Here is an 8,422-nt window from a genome sequence, read left to right on the forward strand (position 1 = left end):
TGGAATGTTAATTTGTTCAACCTAAACTGTTTGCTGCAAACATAGCACAGCTCGATCTTTCCATGACGAAAATACCACTTTGCCAGTGCAACCGATCACCAGACGCCATGCGCCGGTCAGAAAATAGAGCCCCTAGTGTTATTTTCGGGTAGATTGTATGTCACATAATTACACTCATATATTTTCTTTATTTAATATTTTGCTGCACATAGTATGTGGTATAGTTCTGAAGTAATGACAGTATCAGACAAATGATGACAAAAAACATACCTAATAATCATGCACATTCTTTTTTAACAGATTGAACCGATTTTTAGACGTGCATTCCATTCCTTCGTCGGTTTGATTATACAAAGTTTCAGGTAATTTCCTTCATTTATGTGATATGATGTGAACATAAAATAACTAATACTCCAACTTTTGGTTGCGAAGGTGAGGGGGCTATCACGATTGTGTTTGTATTGTGTTTGTAAACAATATTATCATACTGTGTTTATTTCTGTCTTATCTAGGGAAGGATCTATTGTCACAAAGGGAGATCTGACCTACACACTACCATATTCCTGGTAATATTGTGATAATACTGCATCAAGGGAACAGGGCTTTACTTTCATGTTTTCATGAAATGCAGGAAATTGACAAACCACTGAAATTGCAAGTATATCTTCATCCCTGTGCAGGAGATTTGTGATTTCTCTTTGATTTGTTATCTCTTTTTCCATTTCATGTCCAGCTGCAATCAGCAATGGAGTCTCCCATATGACCAGTATGCTCACAGCCTCCTGTCTGGCTATGGTGTCAGTGCTGCTCTCCTACTGCTGGTAGACTCAACTACAGCTTATTCATTGAACATCATCACTGGATATCGCCATGCATAACAGCAGGCTAATTAATTGTTACCTACAATAATGACACAGCAGAGCACTGTGGCTTAGGAAATTTGTATACATTGTTAAATTCACAGTCATACTATAGTGCAATGCTGTGCAAATGATACACTCCTCCTATTATTAGCATGGTATTTTATATAATTGGAAGGCCTGTTCATTTTACTGTACAATGATGTCCCATTTGTAAGAATCATGCATTTATAGGATGAGTAGCACAGCTGATTATGTGGGTGGGGTCCCAAGTGAAATGTGCCAAATTTCCCTGCCAATGTCAGACATTGTATTCTCCTGTTGGTATTGACTCTATTGTTTTGAGTTGTTTGGGGGATTGGATGTGTTTACCATTACATAAAAAATTATCAAATTGTATAAACACCTGTATTGGCATAAAAGTAGTAAAAGAGATCGGGGTTTGTTGTTGCCTCCGATTTCAATAGGCTGTACTGAACAAATGATTTTGGAAATTAAAATGCATCTAATTGGCTGTAATGGACAAATACTTCACTGCTTGGCCCCTAATAATAAGAAAAGGTAGAAACACAGTGTTTGCCTATTCAGCTTCGCTGCTTGGCCCCCAATTAAACACATTATCTAGGATACATTGATTATGTAGTTCTGTAGCTGCTGTCTGTTATAAATCTAAGGGCAGAATGGTAGACAGCATCTAACAGCTTCAGAATGGTAGCAGTTGCATGTCTTTACAATATGTCATTCAGACTTCCCATAGACCAAAAATGTATAAGTTTGTTATTTATCAATCACACCCTTATGTTTATAAAGCAAGACAAATTCGAGATAAGCCTTTCATTTTCATTTTGTTCCCTCCTATTCAAAGGGAGCACATGAGCAGTCTTCAAAACCTTTGGGATAATACCTATACAGGTGGTTAGATTAAGACTATCTGATATGTATTCCGATACCATCATGGCTGAGAGTTTAAGAAAATAAGGTTCTAAAAGGTTTTGTGATTTTAGGTGTGACTCGTTGCAGGATTGAAAACAGGGCAAGGAATGTCCAGAATGTTTTCACTACGTCATTCACCATACATGTATCACTGTTGTCAAGGTACACAGTTATAGGAATTTGCTGTCCATCAAACAGGCGTGACTCTAGAAAAACGTGGGTCCTGGGAAACACACCCCAGCACACTCCTGACTACCTGAGTCACGCATGGGTCACTATTGCAAATCTGTTGTTAAGTAAAATGGGCCATTCCAAACATTGTTCGGAGGAACAATGTCATTTCATTAAAAAGTTGATTGGAGTGCAGCTAATTATAGGATGCTCAGCTAAAATGAAGAAAACAAGCAACTACTGTTAAAAGGCATCGAAGAATAGTCAGAATGGCAAAGATTCAGCCATTCATCAGCTCCAGAAAGATCAAAGATGATCTACCATTACCTGTAAGTGCTGTTACTGTCAGAAGATGTTTGATCAAAGCTAAGCTATCAGCAAGAGGCCCTGTAACGCACCATTGTTGAAAAAAGGGCATGTGCAGAATCGGTAAAGATTTGCCATGGAACAATTCAATTCCCTATGGTGTTTGCATTCATAACCCAATGAAATGGCCACATATTGATTGCTAGTTTAGTATCTAAACAGCATATTCCACTATTGCTTAAACCGCAATAATACGGCTGGTGGTGTAGACACATTTATTTGAAACTGACTTTACCATTTCAGCTTCATAAAAAAATGTATGTCATCGGTTAGCAAATAAACGTTTAAACAAGGACAAATTTGCTTTTGTGAATTAATTCCATCAATGTCCAAATTATCTTTCTTATTTATCTTTAGAAATGTATCTTCTTAGCTTTGCGCTCTGACATTGCCATTCACAGACATAGCCTACATTGGGATTATCAAGTACATTTCTATGTTTATCAGTATTAATTAAGGGTTTCTTTAACCATTTATGGGTAATTGTGGGAGTGAACTAGGCAGTGTGTTGGGCTCGTGCACGTATGGACAATTCCAAGTTGATTTGGGATTTATAAAAGGAAATTGTGCACTGGCAGACGTACGCAACGTTTTACAAATCTGAATCTATTTGTTGGGCCACGTAAATTTCCTCATCTGTACAGACGCAAGAAGTATGGATTCTCCACAGAGTTTTATAAATGAGGCCCCTGTTGTGTCATGAGTAAGTGCATTTCTTCCATCCATCCATCCATCCATTATCTGAACCCACTTATCCTGAACAGGGTCGCAGGGGGCTGGAGCCTATCCCAGCATACATTGGGCGAAAGGCTGGAATACACCCTGGACAGGTCGCCAGTCCATCACAGGGCACACACACCATTCACTCACACACTCAAACACTCAAACCTATGGGCAATTTAGACTCTCCAATCAGCCTAACCTGCATGTCTTTGGACTGTGGGAGGAAACTGGAGTACCCGGAGGAAACCCACGCAGACACGGGGAGAACATGCAAACTTCGCACAGAGAGGCCCCGGCCGACGGGGATTCGAACCCAGGACCTCCTTGCTGTGAGGCGGCAGTGCTACCCACTGCACCATCCGTGCCGCCACCATTTCTTTCATGTGTATCAATATTAAAAAAAAAAAAACACTCCTTGGAAGTGCAAAGAGTGTGTCCCCTGTTCTTGCAGCTAAACTGTTTTGAAAAATGCCATGCAATACATGGTTGCAATCATTTTGTTTGGCTCAATGAGCCTGAATTCTTTAAATCCAAAGGTCACGTCATGCGTAAGGTATGCAGCAAGAAATACAGTGTATGGTTGCAAATGAGAAGTGCACAGTGTGGCACGTAAAATGGCACTGGTCGTGTTTAAACAACGATTGTTTTTCATATAAACCATTGAAAAATAATGAGTGGTTGTGTCATTGTTCACGATGGCATTTGGCAGACTCATATTGTTCACAAGTCATTATCGACGAGTCCGAATCCAATCTGGATATGTTCGACTTAAGTGACTTGAGTCCCCATCTCTGGCTCAATGACACTCCTGTCGTGTGCATTCTTTGCTCCAGTCAGTCCAGCTCTATATGCTTTTAAATTATCAAAGTAAGACTGAGAGTGCATGTTTAGATTGTTTTCCTCTACTGCCGTTCTAAGCAGCGGCCAGCGGCTCTCATGGACCACAGGTATGTATACTCCAGGCCTCCTATGAATAAATGGTCATTATCAACTGTATGCTGATGATACTATATTGTACTCTTGTTCTGACTCTATAATTAGCCGTCAGTGATCTGCAATTTTCCTTTAACAGTTTACAGAAACACCTTAGCAGGCTTAAACTCATCTTGAATTCAGGAAAAACCATATGATTCAGTTTTATATATTAGCAATATTAATAAGAATAAGGATAATAAAAATTAAACATATTATCTAGGATACAGTGATTATGTAGTTCTGTTCCTGCTGTCAGTTATAAATCTTAGGGCAGAGTGGTGCACAGCATCTAACAGCTTCAGAATGGTAGCAGTTGCATGCAAGACAAATTAGAAATCAGCCTATAATTTTCATTTTGTTCCCTCCTATTCAAAGGGAACACATGAGCACTCTTCAAAACCTTTGGGACTATACCTGTACAGATGGTTAAATTAAGGATATCTGAGATGTATTCCGATTCCAACATGGCTGAGAGTTTAAGGAAATAAGGTTCTAAAAGGTTTTGTGATTTTAGGTGTGACTCGGTGCAGGAAGAAGAGAAAGGAATATGTTTTCACTACTTAATTTCCTAAACATGTATCACTCTTGTCAAGGTACACGGTTAATGGAGTTAGTTGTCAATCAAACAGGGTGTGACTCCAGAAAAATGTTGTTGAGTCATGGGAAAATAAGCATACAGTACATTGTTTATAGGGGAAAATATGCAAATAGAAAATACGCCAAAAACAACTCTCCAGCAAAAACTCACAGCCGCGCCCTTGCCACAGCCGACTTATACACTCACTGAACACTTTAGGTGAACACCTGTACACCCATTTACAGTATATATGAGAGTATGTAATCAGACAATTGTGTGGCAGCAGTGCAATGCATACATCAACCATCAGAATGGAGAAAAAACGTAAACTCAGTGACATTGACCGTGGAATGATTGTTGGTGCCAGACAGGGTGGTATCTCAGAAATTGCTGATCTCCTGGGATCCCCATGCACAACAGTCTCTAGAATTTGCAGAGAATGGTGCAAAATAAACAACCAGTGAGCTCTGCAGGCAGAAACACCTTGTTAATTAGGGAGGTCAGAGGAGAAGGGCCAGACTGGTCAAAGCTGACAGGAAGGTGACAGTAACGCAAATAACCATGCATTGCCAGTAATGGACATGAAAAATAAAAATCTGTTAATGTACTGTTGATTAAGAAATTGTGTAAAATACCTGAAAGGGGCAAGTGAATTTGGGTGTATTGTTTATATTTCAGTTTTGTACATATCTCATAGAAGACAGAATGTTCAGGGAATCATTTTCAGGATATATCTTTCTTTTCCAACTTTCAATTTCTCAGAAACAGTGTCCCAATTTACTATAAAGGAAAACAGGTTTTAAAAAGACGTCAAGCCAGTCTATTTATTCTCCATGGAGATGTGATGGGAGTGGCTGAACTCATTTTGATGAGACATTTTGTGTATGAAACAAATTCAGGAATATGAATCAACCAATAGTCCCACACAACCCTTCTTGCCCGTGATTCTGCTGCAAAAATGACCAAAAAAACCTGTTCTCTTGTGAAATGTGAATTAATTTTGTGAGGAACCATGTAATGAACTAGGATAGGTGCCATGAGTGTAACATGAAAAAGTCAGAGAGTTTCATGCCACTGAGAGAAGAAAGCCTGTACTGTAGCTATTCATTTTAAATGTATTGTTTTCTTCTTCTTCACAGTTTACTCACTAATAAACAAATTACGTTTCTAAAGGAAAATAATATGGAAAAGATTTCTTTCTACCAAATCATCTGCATTTGGAGTAGCAAATTTCTTTATTCTTGTTATTTTATCATTAGTAAATTAAATTGTCAAATGTAAGGAATCAGTTTATTTAAATGTAGTTAATACATTTACTTTAAATTCACATTACTGTTATCTCCTGTCATATTTGTTTTAATAAGAAAAAAAAAAGTAGGCAAAGCATTACATTACATTTCATTTAGCAAAGGCTTTTATCCAAAGCGATCTACAAAACCGTGCATATAAACTTCATAAAACAAACAACCGAACTCACCAAATAAGGTACAATTCATATATGATTGACTCTTTGGTGTACTGGTTATGAACACATATCCAGTACACAAGACAGCTAGGCCAAGTCTGTAACTACCATACCAAGACAACTACAGTTTGAGAAACTACAGTACTGAGAAATAATGATTCAGAAGTCCTAGGTTAAGGTAAAAAATACAAGGGGGTAAAGATAGACAGGTGAAAAACAAGTGACAATAGTTTAGGGGGATGGGGAAGTCGTTTCACCACTGGGGAGTTAGGGTGGAGAAGCTCCGCAGTCAGGACAAGTGAGAGCCATTCACACGGCTGGCAGGATGAGCAAGCCGGCCTGTGGCAGCTCGAGATGCTAGAGATGGTGCGTGTGGCTGACTTATGTCCTGTAGGTAGGGAGGGGCCGCCTTTCAGAACTTTGAATCTGATCCTAGCATCACCATAGCCTGGATGAGTAGTTGTGTGGAGTATGTTGAAATAATTAATTTGGCATACTTTACATATTTCTTTTTCATCTTTAGGTGTGCCAACAAACCCGCCTTTTTTGAGGTCATAACTAATTTAGTTATATGAGTTATATGAGTCTAAAAGAAATGTTCCCAAGGCAGAATTTCAAGCTGCACTGCAGCACAGTCATAACTCTCATCCATCAGTCCAAGAGACAGAAAACCGATCATATTTTATCGTAAGTACAAGTAATACTATGGCTACTATTCCTACTACGAATAATAACTATAATAATTTTTTGGCTGTTATGCTTGACATGCTGCCCTGTTGTCAACAGCTGTGTTGGAAGTGCATTTTCTTGCTTTAGACACCAGAGTGCCCTGATACCAGCCACTGTACCAGTTGGCAGGTCATCTGCTGTAAGTATCAACAATCATTGATACTTTGCCCACAAAACCTGTCTGAGTCAATAGGAAATATATACTAATACTGAAATTATATATTTTCTATATATTTTCTATACTCCAGAAACCACATCATCATTTTAACTTGCAGTGATGAAGCTCAATAACATTGTTTTTTTGAGAGATTGGCTCTGTCCTCTAGCACATTGGATTCAAAATGAAACAATGAATATGAAGTTAATGTAATTAATGGGTACTTTCTTGTATATCGGGTGATAATTGAAGGAATTACATCCTTTTTATGGATTGTCATCCCATGTCCAATTTTGGGGAACAAAAGTAATTGGACAGTTAGCTGATTAGTTAGCAGTTAGTTTTCTGATTTGTCAGGTGTATTCAATCACTTTCTAGTATGAAAGCTTTCAGGATATGTGACCTGCTCTATCAAAATCAGTCATATTGACCTGAAAATGTATTTTGAGTTTTCGAAAGAGGATCATTTGTAATGACACCAAAGTTATTTATTTTCTCCAGATATCAAGGGAGTTGTGTCCCGTTTCATTTTGAGTGCCACCAAACCATGTTTTTGAGGAAAAATGGCTTCAAAGTCTCGTCATGAGAGTTACGTGAGCCCGGGAAACTACCAACACTGAGCTAAAGAAACTCTGGGGCTATAACTTGTCATCTTATGTATAAACCCTTTAAAACTATATTTGCAGAACTCCGGTGTTACTTTCACATCTTACATCTTGCTTATGTGAAATTGGCCGTCATGACTTATGACTGATTATGATAGAACAGGTCCCATATAGTCTTGATTCTAGGCTTTTGATTGCCGTTTGTCAACATGAGGACCACAGTTGTGCCAATGACAGTCAAGGAAACGATTATTGCAAAATAAGAAAAAAGACATAGGCCAAACAAAACTATTAGCAAAATATACTGTTTGGAATATCATTAAGAAGAGAGCACTAGTGAGAACCAACTGTCCAATTACTTTTGGTTCCCTAAAATGGTATGACTATGTTTAAAAAGGGATATAATTCCTACACAGATCACCCGATGTGGATGTAAATAATTTCAAATGAATGCTGACAGACTGGACTCATATTCATTGTTTCATTTCAACTCCAATGTGCTGGAGGACAGAGTCAAAAGAACAGAAGTTGTACCACTGTCCATATACTGCACTGTAAATTTAAGTACAAAGTTGATCCATGTCTTCTTACCAGAAGAGCTGTTACAATCACAAACAAAATGAAGACAGGAATTCTACTGACAGTGCTGATATTGATAAGTAAGTAAACCTTTTTTAGGTCTTTATTTTTTCACATACCTTTGTTTTGTGTTTATAACTACAGTTCAGTCTCTAGCCATTAATTTGCCCTCTGTTGTGAGAAGAAAATGGAAAGCCAAAAAGCTTTGCACCAGTTGACATTTGCCATTGTGACATAAAATTATTTTATCCATCCATCCATCCATCCATTATCTGAACCCGC

This window comes from Conger conger, chromosome 4, assembly GCF_963514075.1.
Source record: "Conger conger chromosome 4, fConCon1.1, whole genome shotgun sequence".
Lineage (NCBI taxonomy): Eukaryota > Metazoa > Chordata > Actinopteri > Anguilliformes > Congridae > Conger > Conger conger.